Source organism: Schistocerca cancellata, chromosome 1 (genome assembly GCF_023864275.1).
Source record: "Schistocerca cancellata isolate TAMUIC-IGC-003103 chromosome 1, iqSchCanc2.1, whole genome shotgun sequence".
NCBI classification, from domain to species: Eukaryota; Metazoa; Arthropoda; class Insecta; order Orthoptera; family Acrididae; genus Schistocerca; species Schistocerca cancellata.
In genome coordinates this window covers 1,092,843,308-1,092,856,194 of record NC_064626.1, presented here as the reverse complement: position 1 = coordinate 1,092,856,194, position 12,887 = coordinate 1,092,843,308, and the positions used below count along the sequence as shown (strand labels likewise).

General features: G+C 44.1%; 1 protein-coding gene across 5 annotated transcripts in view; it reads left to right on the top strand.

The window, feature by feature from the left end:
* Window positions 1-12,887, top strand: part of LOC126091487 (skin secretory protein xP2-like) — a 586,258-nt gene that overhangs the window by 549,616 nt on the left and 23,755 nt on the right. The window lies entirely within an intron of this gene.

The window sequence follows — 12,887 nt, the reverse complement described above, 5'->3', positions numbered from 1 at the left end:
CCACCAGACTAACGTACAGATTTGCAGTGAGAATGCGTGGGATAACAGCGAGACTGCTCCTGCTGTCATACGAAATCGCACCCCAGACCATAACTCCAGGTGTATGTCCAGTGTGTCCAGCACGCAGACAGGTTGTTTGCAGGCCCTCAACTGGGCTCTTTCTAACCAACACACGGCAATCCCTAGCACCGAGGCAGAACCAACATTCATCAGAAAACACAACAGATCTCCACCCTGCTCTCCAATGAGCTCTCGCTTGACACAACTGATGTCTGAAATGGCCGCAGTTTGGGGTCAGCGGAATGCACGGTACAGGGCGTCTTGGCTCGGAACTGTGCTTGAAATAACCGATTTGTAACAGTTCGTTGTCTCACTGTGGTGCCAACTGTTGTTCAAATTGCTGCTGCAGATGCAGCACGATGCACCAGAGCCGTACGATGCGCCACAGCCACAGCCAAACACGATGGTCTTCCCTATGGGTAGCACTGCGTGGGTCTGGAGCCTACACAAGTTTCCATTCAAAATTCAAACGCACCAGGCCATACCCGTACGAGCTGTGCAACAAAGGGTTGCCTTTGCTGATCAGATGCTCACAATGATTGATAGTGAAGGATTTGATGTTGGCTGCATCTGGTTTACAGATGAAGCACACTTCCACCTGATTGGATACGTGAATAACCAGAACTGGCGAATTTGGGGTTCCGAAAAGCCATATTGGTGTGAAGCGAAACCCCCGTATTCTCCTAAAGTTGCTGTTTGGGCTGCAGTGTGCAGCAGAGGCATTATTGGCCCTTTTTTCCTCCGAGAAACGGTCATTGGTGCACGTTACGTTGCAATTTTAGAACAATTTGTCGCCACACAGCAAGCGTTAGAGGATCGACCAGGTACTGAATGGTTTATGCGAGATGGAGCCCGACCACATCGGACCGAACAAGTGTTTCGCTTTCTTGAGGAATACTTCGGGAATCGAGTCATTGCTTTTGAATATCCCAAATTTACTGGTGCAGGCATGGATTGGCCTCCATATTCGCCGGATTTGACTCCCTGTGACTTTTTTTTGTGGGGCACAGTGAAAGACATGGTCTACCCGAAGCATCCCGCCACGCTGGACGAGCTTGAATCGTCGATCTCTGTGGCATGTGAATCCATTTCGGCTGAGACACTACGAAATGTGATGGCGAATTTCATTCTTCGTTTGCGCCACATTTGTAGTGCCAATGGTGAACATTTTGAAAACATTGTGATGTGACTGTTTGCAAAGATGGTTTTCATACGATTATTTCACTTATGTATGCTGATATGAGCTGTACAGCGTACAGGCCATCTGTTAGCAGCTTTTGTAACTATTATTTCAAACTGCTGTATAAACGTCTTATAGCTTTCACAATAAACATACCGTTTACTGCATTCCTCTATCGATCTTTGTTTTCGATATATTTTATTTTGAAGTCAGGGAGCCCTTTCTGGACACCCTGTAAAAGGAAACAATACAGAATTATCATACAGCGCTAGAAAATGCAATTTCCTAAAAAAAGTAAAATAAAAAACTCGAAACATAAACATATCAAACATCGCTTCAGCACTTCGTCGAGCTTTTGTAAAACATGTTTCTGTTATCCATAAACAACTTGTGCACCTATTAATAAAAACAGGAAACCTTTGAAACTTCCTGGCAGATTAAAACTGTGAGCCGGACCGAGACTCGAACTCGGGACCTTTGCCATTCGCGGGCAAGTGCTCTACCAACTGAGCTACCCAAGCACGACTCACGCCCCGTCCTCACAGCTTTACTTCCGCCAGTACCTCGTCCCCTCGTCTCAGGAGTGCTAGTCCTGCATGGTTCGCAGGAGAGCTTCTGTAGAGTTTGGAAGGAGAGCTTCTGTAGAGTTTGGAAGGAGAGCTTCTGTAGAGTTTGGAAGGTAGGAGACGAGGTACTGGCGGAAGTAAAGCTGTGAGTACGGGGCGTCCTGGCGGAAGTAAAGCTGTGAGGACGGGCCGTGAGTCGTGCTTGGGTAGCGATAGTTAGGTCGGGTAGTAAGAGCAGTAGCGGATGTCTTGCTGCCTGCGACAGGTCATGCAAGGGTAGGCTTTGTTAGTAGTGGGTATCGTGCATGTCGATACCTTTGACATCGTGCGGTGCTCTTATTCGGCGGCTGCCGCTGGGTACCGGTGTTGATCTCTCTGTCAGCTTCAGCATACCTGTAACAGTTAGGTTCATCATTGTTTTGTGTCCAATAGGTCATACATCAGATGCACAGTGTAGGGTGCTGTTGGCGATTTTTTTATTTTTTATTTTTATTTTATTTTTTATTTTATTTATTTAATTATTTATTTATTTATTATTATTATTTTTTTTTTTTTTTTTTTGCGTCAGTGGCTGAGCTCGTCGGTTTCCCTGCTGTAGCCTATTCGTCGGCTTTAATAGCAGCTGGTATATCCAGTCGATCTTCCTGATATGCAGGGGCTTGCCACGTTTGTCACGTGTTGGTGTGTGTTAGCTTGTCATAGGTGGTTATGCCCTAGCTAGTAGTGTCTAGTAGCGCCTTTGACTGCCCATACACATTCCTCACTCTCTGGTGAATGTCTACCGGTGTACGCTCTTCGACAGTAAATTAAAATAAAAGAGATAACAGCATGTTGCTGGTGTTTGGATGCGTTTGGTAATAACGTTGTCATAGTTCACGTATCCGAATTTACGTCACGCATGCTGGAAAAACACGAATGCCACTCTAATCTCTCGCCTACAAGTTGGTGCTTATATACCAGCACTGGAGTCGTGCTACGTTGCATATAGGCTGCAGGAACACCCCCAAACGATAACTTCTTGTTCGCCGCTTATAATTTGCTCAACTCCCTACCCCATTGCTGGGTACTGAATACAAATAATGCTATCCAGTAAATTTCTGATAGGTCTACGCCACAATTTGTCCAAAATTTTTCGGTGTACATTTGGGTGAGAATTTTAAATAGGAAACTTTCTGGAGAGTATTAAACAGTTACGTTAAGCAACTTATCCTCTTCGTTTCATAAGTCTCAGAAAGGAGAGAACTGAATAAAATCAATTTTACCTGTTTTAATTTGCTAGTGCCATATGGAACGCGCTTCCGTAGCCGAGGTCGCAAATGCACAATGGTGGACGGAGGTAACCGGTTCGAAATGTTGGTTTTAAAAGTAACTTTGATCACTGGAATTTTATAAGCAGCGGTTGTGGGCGTTGTGAATTATAGTTCTAGATCATTGGACGCTGTACCAATGTCCTGAGCTTCATTCCAGAGGTTTCGATAGTCATGGAATGAGGGTTGGTGAATGTGTTCCGTCCGTAGGTTGGGGGACGTTAGGTTCTGTGCCTCCCTGGAACAATATGAGACAGGTACTCTATGTGGCGGCACTGCTATTCTCTCTCTTTCCTTCCTTCTCTCTTTCTTTCCTTCTCTCTTTCTTTCCTTCTCTCTTTCTTTCCTTCTCTCTTTCTTTCCTTCTCTCTTTCTTTCCTTCTCTCTTTCTTTCCTTCTCTCTTTCTTTCCTTCTCTCTTTCTTTCCTTCTCTCTTTCTTTCCTTCTCTCTTTCCCACCCCCCTACCCCCTTTAGTATTCGGGAAATAACACTGCACTAGAGAAGTATTGGTTCAAATGGCTCTGAGCACTATTGGACCTAACATCTGAGGTCATCAGTCCCCTAGAACTTAGAACTACTTAAACCTAATTAACCGCAGGGCATCACATACATCCATGCCCGAGGCAGGATTCGAACCTGCGACCGTAGCAGTCGCGCGGTTCCGGACTGAAGCGCCTAGAACCGCTCGGCCACAGCGGCCGGCAAGGAAGTATTCATCACACGCATCCACACTATAGAGATGGACAGTTCATTGATAGACTTGAGGAAGACAAGATGTAATGGCATATACTAGGACAGTAGCACAGGATTCTCATATTGCACATCTAACAATCACTGACGATTACGGGCCATGGGGAACAATACAGAGAGAGAACTCATATTTTAGGAACGAAGTCTTCACTACTTATGAAATGTTGCTTAAAAGCCAATCCATAGTGCTAATTCGGTATCATGATATAGAAATCCTTCTAAGAGTTAAGCTTCACTCACTTAATACAAATTATTTCCATTCATTTTATGCCACTCAAATTAATTCAGTTGGAGGTGTGAACACTAAACGAAGCTTTCGCTTGCCACATTTACGCAGACAGCGTTATCGTGACGATAACTGTGCGCTGCGAACGGAGTTGGGAGCCCGGACTCCTGCCTTTTATGGGCAGTGTTCTTCCGATACTGGAGCACCCGCTCGTGCCCCTCAGATCGACTGCAACTGCCACGAGCTCTCCCCCTCCATTCCAAGCTCCACGGAGCCCTCTTGTTAACTCTGCAGGACTGCTACCCATGGAACGGGAATGTTGCGGTGCGACTAGTTCTTCATCGCCTGTGCGTTTCAACGTTTTGCGGTCTTTTATTTTCAAAGATATATTCGTTTTGTTGAATATTCATCGCGAGGTAAAACGGCGTACCAGTCTGGCTCGCAATTTTTACTTGTCATGAATATTCATTATATCGAGTACCGTGCTAGAAGAAAGAGATTGCAACGTGTGATCGTCATTGCCTCAGAATGATCACAAATCACTCTACGAGAGCAAAATCGTTATGTATTTGCTTTATTTTCTCCGTCTCATTTAAGACGTACTACTGGCTCAGCAGCTGGAAGATTTTGAATACAGAGAACATACTTAACTTGTAGCAGCTACTATAGTTATGGTTTTTTGTAACACAGCCGTTTGCAAAACATCAAGTTTCATTTTCAAGTACACCTTTACGCTGCTTTCCGCAACATTACGGTGTGCGAGTCACATCGTGATGCTGCGGAGGGCGTTTATGGGTTTTACAGGTGCACTGGACAATGAATTTAATATTTAGAAATTATACCAGAATTTCCAGACTGATCATTCCGATTTACGCTATTAAAACAATATTTACTGCGATTTCAATTTCGACGCGTGGTCATTTTCAAGTTTTGTGGGATGTTGTAACGCACTCAGTAAAATATAGCTGTGACATTCTGTGTTACAGCAGTTGTATCTGGTGTCGTGAATTTATCTGCTGTTCCACATACCATACACTTTAGAAAGCTGGTGAAATAATGGAATTATCACTTAAGATTAACCTTCATGTAGTAGGGTAAACGGACGACAAAAGCGGTAAGCCTGCTACATGAAATTTAAAGTTAAGTATCTATATCATTATTCCATCAGCTTTCTAATGTGTATGTTATATGTAACAGCAAATCAATTCACAACACCTCATGCAACTCTTCTTCCTCAGCATGTCAGAGCTTTATATTACTAAGTTCATTGAAACATCCTACAATGCTTGGAAATGACCACCTGTCGAAATTGCAAACGCAATAATGTTTTAACACCCTAAAGCGGAATGATTTCATTTAAAAATTTCACGAAGGCTGTGGAGCCAATCATCATCAAACTTCTGCATATCAAAACTTGCCTGCTATGACATGGAAAACCACCTAAAACGTAGATCACGATAGCTGGACTAAAATTTGGAGGTCAGTTCAGCGCACCATTAGCTCAAAATTTTAATAGAGGATTACTTTGCAGCTCCCTACATAATTGGGAAAGAAGAGATGACTGTTTTGTGATTGATGCCCGTATGTCATGTCGAAGGGATCGTAAGATACTGTATTTTCACAGCATGGAAATTTGGAGCATCGGTAACCGCACGCTGGAACTGATATTAACGGTGCAACGCTCTTTTGTGTCATGGTTACAATTTCAGATTGCTAAAGATTTGGAACAAGACAGCCGTCTTTTCACGAAAATTCATAGTTCTGAATAGAACACCAGTGTCGTTTGTTCCATCTTACCAGTACAGCTGTACACGAGAATTCCGCCGCTATGGAAGGAAAATCGTAGTTGGTACGTGTCGCTTTCCTTTCTGATAAAGTCTTCGTTCCTTCTCAAGTAAAATTACATTCTCATCGATATCAGCTACGGAATATACGTTTGACACGCATGCCATGCTGTATTCTCTCTCGCTTAATTCCGTATCTGCTTCACAGTGTGTAGCAACTGCGTATTTTTATTACGATTCTTGAACTTCATGGCGCTACGATGTAATAAATTTACAGTAGCAGTCTTTCAAAAAAGCAGTTTGAACAGACCCAGCTATTGTTAGGTCAGTCTCCTGGTCCTCTGATACCTGTCCACAAGTCCGCCCCCGGTAGTTGAGTGGTCAGCGTAACGGAATGTCAATCCTAAGGGCCCGGGTTCGATTCCCAGCTGGGTCGGAGATTTTCTCCGCTCAGGGACTGGGTGTCGTCATCATTTCATCCCCATCGACGCGCAGGTCGCCGAAGTGGCGTCAACTCGAAAGACCTGCACCAGGCGAACGGTCTACCCGACGGGAGGCCCTAGTCACACGACATTTCATTTCATTTCATTTCACCTGTCCACAAATCTGTTAAGAAAGTTCATCATATCGTTGTCGTTTGTGACTTATGTAGATATGTATTTCGATATAATTAATAATTAGGAACCATTAGCGGTTCTTTCATATTTTGGGGCTCGACAATAAGCAAAGAAATGAGAGATCATGTACTAACGTCGTCTAAAGTTTTGCATCACCCCATTATTTCGAAAGTAATGGCACAGGAAAAAAATTCGCTCTGATGCATGCGTATATATTCATTTGCAAATTGTCTAGACCACCAAGTAAAGAAAAGTGTGTGACGAAAAAGTCATGTGTTTCTCACATCAAGGCGATACGTGCTGGAACGTCCCCTTTCTCGGATCCAACTTGAAACCGTCGCGACATTCCATCGATGAGAGCAACAAATTTTCCCACTCTCCAGTGGCGATAGGTCTAAGTCGCGCAGAGTACTTGTCGAAGTCCAAAAACAGCTCGTTTCAATACATCCAACACGTTATATTCGATTGATGTCCGGGGAACAAAAAGGTCACTCCATTACGTGATTCTAGCATGTTGAAGGAACGTGTTCACGAGAACAGCACGACGCGTACGCGAGCTGTCATCCAGTAAGATGAAAATGCCACCAAATTTTGGTGATACGATCCAGCTATTGGTTGCAAAATCTTGTCCGTGTACCGTAGAGCGGTGAGGTTGGCATCGATAACCACAAAAGGTGTTCAGTGGCCCCATGTAACGCCACCTCAGAAGACCACTCAACCACCACCTTGTTGCACACTTGGGACACAGCGTTGAAGGCTTTCGATATTACCGATATTATCAGGGTACAAACAGATCTGACGTAAGCACGCCTTACCATGACTATCCTGTTGCATAGCTACCGAGCAAACATGTATTCAAACAGCTGTAGCATGGAAACGGTACTTTTCAGGACGTGGGTTCCACTTCAAAATATTGTCTACTGACTCCCCTCTACAAGTTCTAGAAGTGTGTCATGAGAAGTTTAGAACAGCAAGTGTAGTCTTTCCGTTCCTCCAACCGCTACCTGGGTATTGCAATAACATTAATAGCCCATGTCTCACCCAAGCCGCGCCAAAAACGTTATTTTTTTTTCTAAATACTTGGCCACCCGGAGCCCTCGCTTATCTTTCATTGCTGCCTAAGCAGTGCATATACAGGGCTATTCAAAACCAAGGAAAAGATTTCAGACATTTATTACTTCCAAAGTACAAAGGACAGAAACACAATTCCAACGTTCCTGGAAAGACAAAAGTTACAATTTTTATGCGTTCAGTGTGAGTACCATGTGTTGCACGATAAATAACAAAACGGTGGCTCATTTCTTGCCACACACGAAGCAGCTGGTCTCTCGTATCGAATTCACAGAAACAATGGGGGTAAAAAACGCGGTCTTTTGCGTAACCCTGTATATAAGTCACGTGGTGGGGCGTCTGGAGATCTGAGAGACCACCGACGATGAAGATCAACTTCTGTTCCTCGTCTTCCAGTCCAACGCCCTGGAATGGTGTCATTCCGGTAACGTCGGACGTGCTTAGAGAATTTCATTGAGTGCGTAAAAATCTGAACATTTCGCTTTCCAGGAACGTTAAAATTGTGTTTCTATCTTTTGTAGTTTGGAAGCAATAAATCTTTGAAATCTGTTCCTTCTTTTTTCAATAGCCCTGTACTACACTGCAGAGCCAAAGAAACAGGTACACTTGCCTGCTATCGTGAAGGGCCGCCGCGAGCACGGAAAAGTGCCGCAAGGCGACGTGCCATGGACTCTACTAATGTTTGAAGTGGTGCTGGAGGGAACTGACACCATGAATCCTGCGGCGCTCTCCATAAATCCGTAAGAGTACGAAGGAGTGGAGATCTCTTCTGAAAAGCACGTTGCAAGGCATCCCAGATATGCTCAATAATGTTCATGTCTGGGGAGTTTGGCGGCCAGCGGAAGTGTTTAAACACAGAAGAGTGTTCATGGAGCAAGTCTGCAGCAATTCTGGACGTGTGGGGTGTCACATTGTTGCGCAGGAAATGCCCAAGTCCGTCGGAGTGCACAATGGACATGAATGGATGTAGTTGATCAGACAGAATGATTACGCACGTGTCACCTATCAGAGTCATATCTAGACGTATCAGGGGTCCCATCACTCCAACTACACACGCCCCACACCATTACAGAGCCTTCACGAGCTTGAACAGTCCCCTGCTGACAAGCAGGGTCCATGGATCCATGAGGTTGTCTCCATACCTGTACACGTCCATCCTCGATACAATTTGAAACGAGACTCGTCCGACCAGGTGACATGTTTCCAGTCATAACAGTTAAATGACGGTGTTGAAGGACCCAGGCGAGGAGTAAAGCTTTGTGTCGTGCAGTCATAAAGGGTAGATGAGTCGGCTTCTGCTCCGAAAACCCCTATCGATGATGTTTCGTTGAAAGGTTCGCACGCTGACACTTGTTGATGGCCCAGCACAGAAATCTGCAGCAATTTGCGGAAGAATTTCACTTCTGTCACGTTGAACGGTTCTCTTCAGTCGTCGTTGCTCCCGTTGTTGCAGGATCTTTTTCCGACCTCAGCGATGTCGGAGTTTTGATGTTTTACCGGATTCCTGAAACTCACGGTACACTCGTGAAATGGTCGTACGGAAAAATCCCCATTTCATCGCTGTCTCAGAGGTACTCTGTCCTACCGCTCGTTCGCCGAGTATAACACCACGTTCAAACACACTTAAATCTTGATAACCTGCCATTGTAGCAGCAGTAACCGATCTAACGCCAGACACTTGTTGTGTTTTATATAGGCGTTGCCGACCGCAGCGGCGTATTCTGAGTGTTTACATATCTGTATTTGAATTCGCATGCCTGTACCAGTTTCTTTGGCGCTTCAATGTATAACTTTGGACGAAATCGGTGGTGACTAGTAGACGCCATTCTGTTGTGAGTGCAGTGGACGGTCGGCACGTGCACGTGTTTGCTCTGTCAGCAGATGGGTGTGCGGCGAAGTACCTCTACTGGCTAGTTTGGGACCGTAAGGAAGTGCATTCCGATCACTTTAGTGGCTTACATTTACAGCCGCTGACTCATTTCTTTTTGAATATACCGTAGCGATGACTTAAAATCTTTAGAACTGGCTCTCACTTTTGATTAACACTTTCGTGGGCAAAATTATTGAGCAGTTTTTTTTAACGAATGGAGATCAGATAGTAGTTAACAGGTAGGTATATTTCTCATACAGAATATCACATTTTCTCCAACTGTGAAACTGAGGTCATACAACAAGGTGGGAAGTATTCTTCCCACTGCCCTTCCTTGGAGTTACATGACAAAATCAACTTTTTCAATGTATGTCATATTTATTTGATAAATTTACTTCTCTTGTTTTCTGAAACATGGGTCCATGAAAAGTGGTATTTGACGATATGTACAAACACAGCGAGTGCTCTTTTCCGCAGCTTTGGTACTACAGTGACGGCACGTCCAGTAGGTTTCTCCTAAAAAGGGTAGCCATACGACGAAAATCTTCAGGTACTTTACCCCTTTTTGCCAGAAAGGTTTTTGTCCACGCTTTTTTTGGGATGAGAAGCCAGCGGTCAATTTTCTGGCTAGATGGATCCTGTCTGTGAGCTGATCATGTTGTCCACTTTCTGTTTTACTAATTTTCCACTTGATAAAACTGTTCACTGCAGCAACATCCACCAGGAAATAAAATATTCTGTGCCACCATTTTACAGAACGTCTGCTAATAGCATACCTTTCTCGTAATTGACCAAACTTATCGACACCACCCATTATTTTGTTGTATTCTGCCACAACTTCAGGACAAGAAATCTCTGTACTAGTACCATCCTTGTTTTTCCTGTCCGCAGCTCGTGGTCGTGCGGTAGCGTTCTCGCTTCCCGCGCCCGGGTTCCCGGGTTCGATTCCCGGCGGGGTCAGGGAATTTCTCTGCCTCGTGATGACTGGGTGTTGTGTGATGTCCTTAGGTTAGTTAGGTTTAAGTAGTTCTAAGTTCTAGGGGACTGATGACCATAGATGTTAAGTCCCATAGTGCTCAGAGCCATTTTGTTTTTCCTTTTCACTATGGTTGTTTCTCATGGGTCATGAATTGAGGACAGGAAAGTGACTGGATGGTTATCCATCCATTTTACTGCAGAAATGGCTCCTTTTGTTTCAAACTGGAATTCTCCTCGTTCCAATTTTACGTGGTCCTTCATAAATTTGGGTAAATCAAAAGTATTTACCTTATACTATAGCTTTGAGGAAAAAAATCACAAAATGTCACGCAAGCAGCACTGAAAGGCTCCTCTACAGAGCAACACTCAGCTATACAATGCCTCTGCGCGAAGGTACAGCAAAAATGGCGGGAACTTCCGATTGGAAGTAGTACCCTGTACTGTTCACTAGGTGGTAGCACCGTACAGAGGTGGGAACTGTGAATCCCACGGGACTAGGAGCGAGTTCATTGTAGTGGGAAGCATGTTTCCCACGGCTCATGAAAGGGTTAATGAAAGACTAGGCCCAAGTTTGCACATGTAATAAATTTTATCATAGTGTAGTTCCTCAGAACATGTTCACATTTCTTGGCACTCAAAAAAAATGTACTGTACAATTTACATTCATTACACTCTTTATCCTTAAGCAAACAAATTTTGAAATAAATACGATCACTATCAAATTCTCTTTAAACCATTTCAGTAACACCAAAAATTTAAGCAAAGGCTTTCGAAGTGAACTCAGAAAGAAACTCGCCTCACAACCAAGCTAAAGTTTACCTTTCCCTTAAATAAAATATACTAAAAGACTCAACGTTAAAGAGACACAAGCATAATTGCATTTAAAAAAATATTTACCCAATTAATAACATTATTGAACGTTCAACACTATCTTAGCAAACCTTGAACAAAGCAAAATTTCTGCAAGCTTAATTAACCACACATTTAAGCATAAGCTCCTCAGAGCTCAGTAAGATTGCTAAATTACAGGAAGAAAATACAATGTACAAATTTACAGTCCTGTTCTGGAGACATGCCCTTTTTGCTCTCCGAACAGACCCACACGACCCGCGTACTCCTCCGGGCCAAGGTAGATAAACATTGAAACTAGAACAAGAAAGCCTTCTAGAACACACAGAAATCTGCTATTAGAAACATTTCTACCCACGGCCTTATACATACGTTGCAGTCTTTAACATTCAAATAAAACACAATAAAATAGTGGCCATACAATCAAGAAAACAACCCCGCAACTTAATTACGAGTAAAAAACCTTAACAATTACACATCTCTCTTTAACTAATGAAAAGAACATTCACTGATATACACATACGAAAACCAAAATGCCTCTTTCGCAACCAATTAGCATGTCCCGGCTTAGTCGAATATTAATTAACGACAAGTAATGAGCAGCACCAGTGTCATAATCTGAATCTGAACTGAGAAAGTTTTTATACGACGAAGGAGCCTGCGCAATTCTTTAATTTTTGCGATAACCACAATTGTCATTGGAATGACGCTCACTAGAAAGATTATCGGTAAGACTGAAACTCCAGCAGATGGAAATGGAGCCCCGTAACCAACGTCTGAGGGCCGGAGAGCAGATCAACGTCCGGTGTTAACACTAAGGCAGTCCAGCCGTCACTGTCCTCTCTCGCACACTGTGCTCCAGTCGCAGCGCACGACAGTTGCGCCTCCTGGTTGCTCAGTTCCGTCAGCCACATATGGGCAGGAGAGAGCTGTCAGTGGCATAATCCGCCGCTCTTCAGCCGAGCGGCATGACAACTTAAAATAAGAATAAAATGTTACATACATAAGGGGAACTTAAAACAGAATAATGGTACAAAATGGAGGTACAAAATATAGACTAACACGGAGACGTTCACGGAGTTAAAAAAAAAAAGTCACCAGAAAGTTAAAAAACACAGTTGGCGATTCTTCAAAACTTAGAGAAGACACTTAATGGACATGCACACGTTAAAAGTCGGCCACAGTAGTAAAAACACTCTGGAACAACACACTCAAAACCCACTTGGAGCACACACGACGAAGAATTAAAGTGCCAGGCGGGATCTGCCGAGGGAAAGGGCAGAGAGGATGGAAAAGGGACAGCAGGGGAAGCGGTGGGATGAAGAGAGGAGGGGCATCAGTGGGTTCATGAAGAGGCGGGAGACACGTGGGGCGGGAGATGAAGAGGGAAGACAGGGCAGGAGGGAGTGCAGAGACACTGAAAGGAGGCACAGGAGATGGAGGGGGAGTAGGAGGGGGAAGCCGCTGAGGAGTAGGGAGAGGGAGGAGAGGGAGCCCTCAGGAGGAGGCAGGAAAATGGGGTTGGAGTTGGTAGGAAGGGTAGATGTCAGGGCGTAGCTCATCATCCGGGAGGGTTAGACGGTGGAAGTTGCGTTGGGAAAGGAGATGAAGGGTGTGGAGATGGAGAG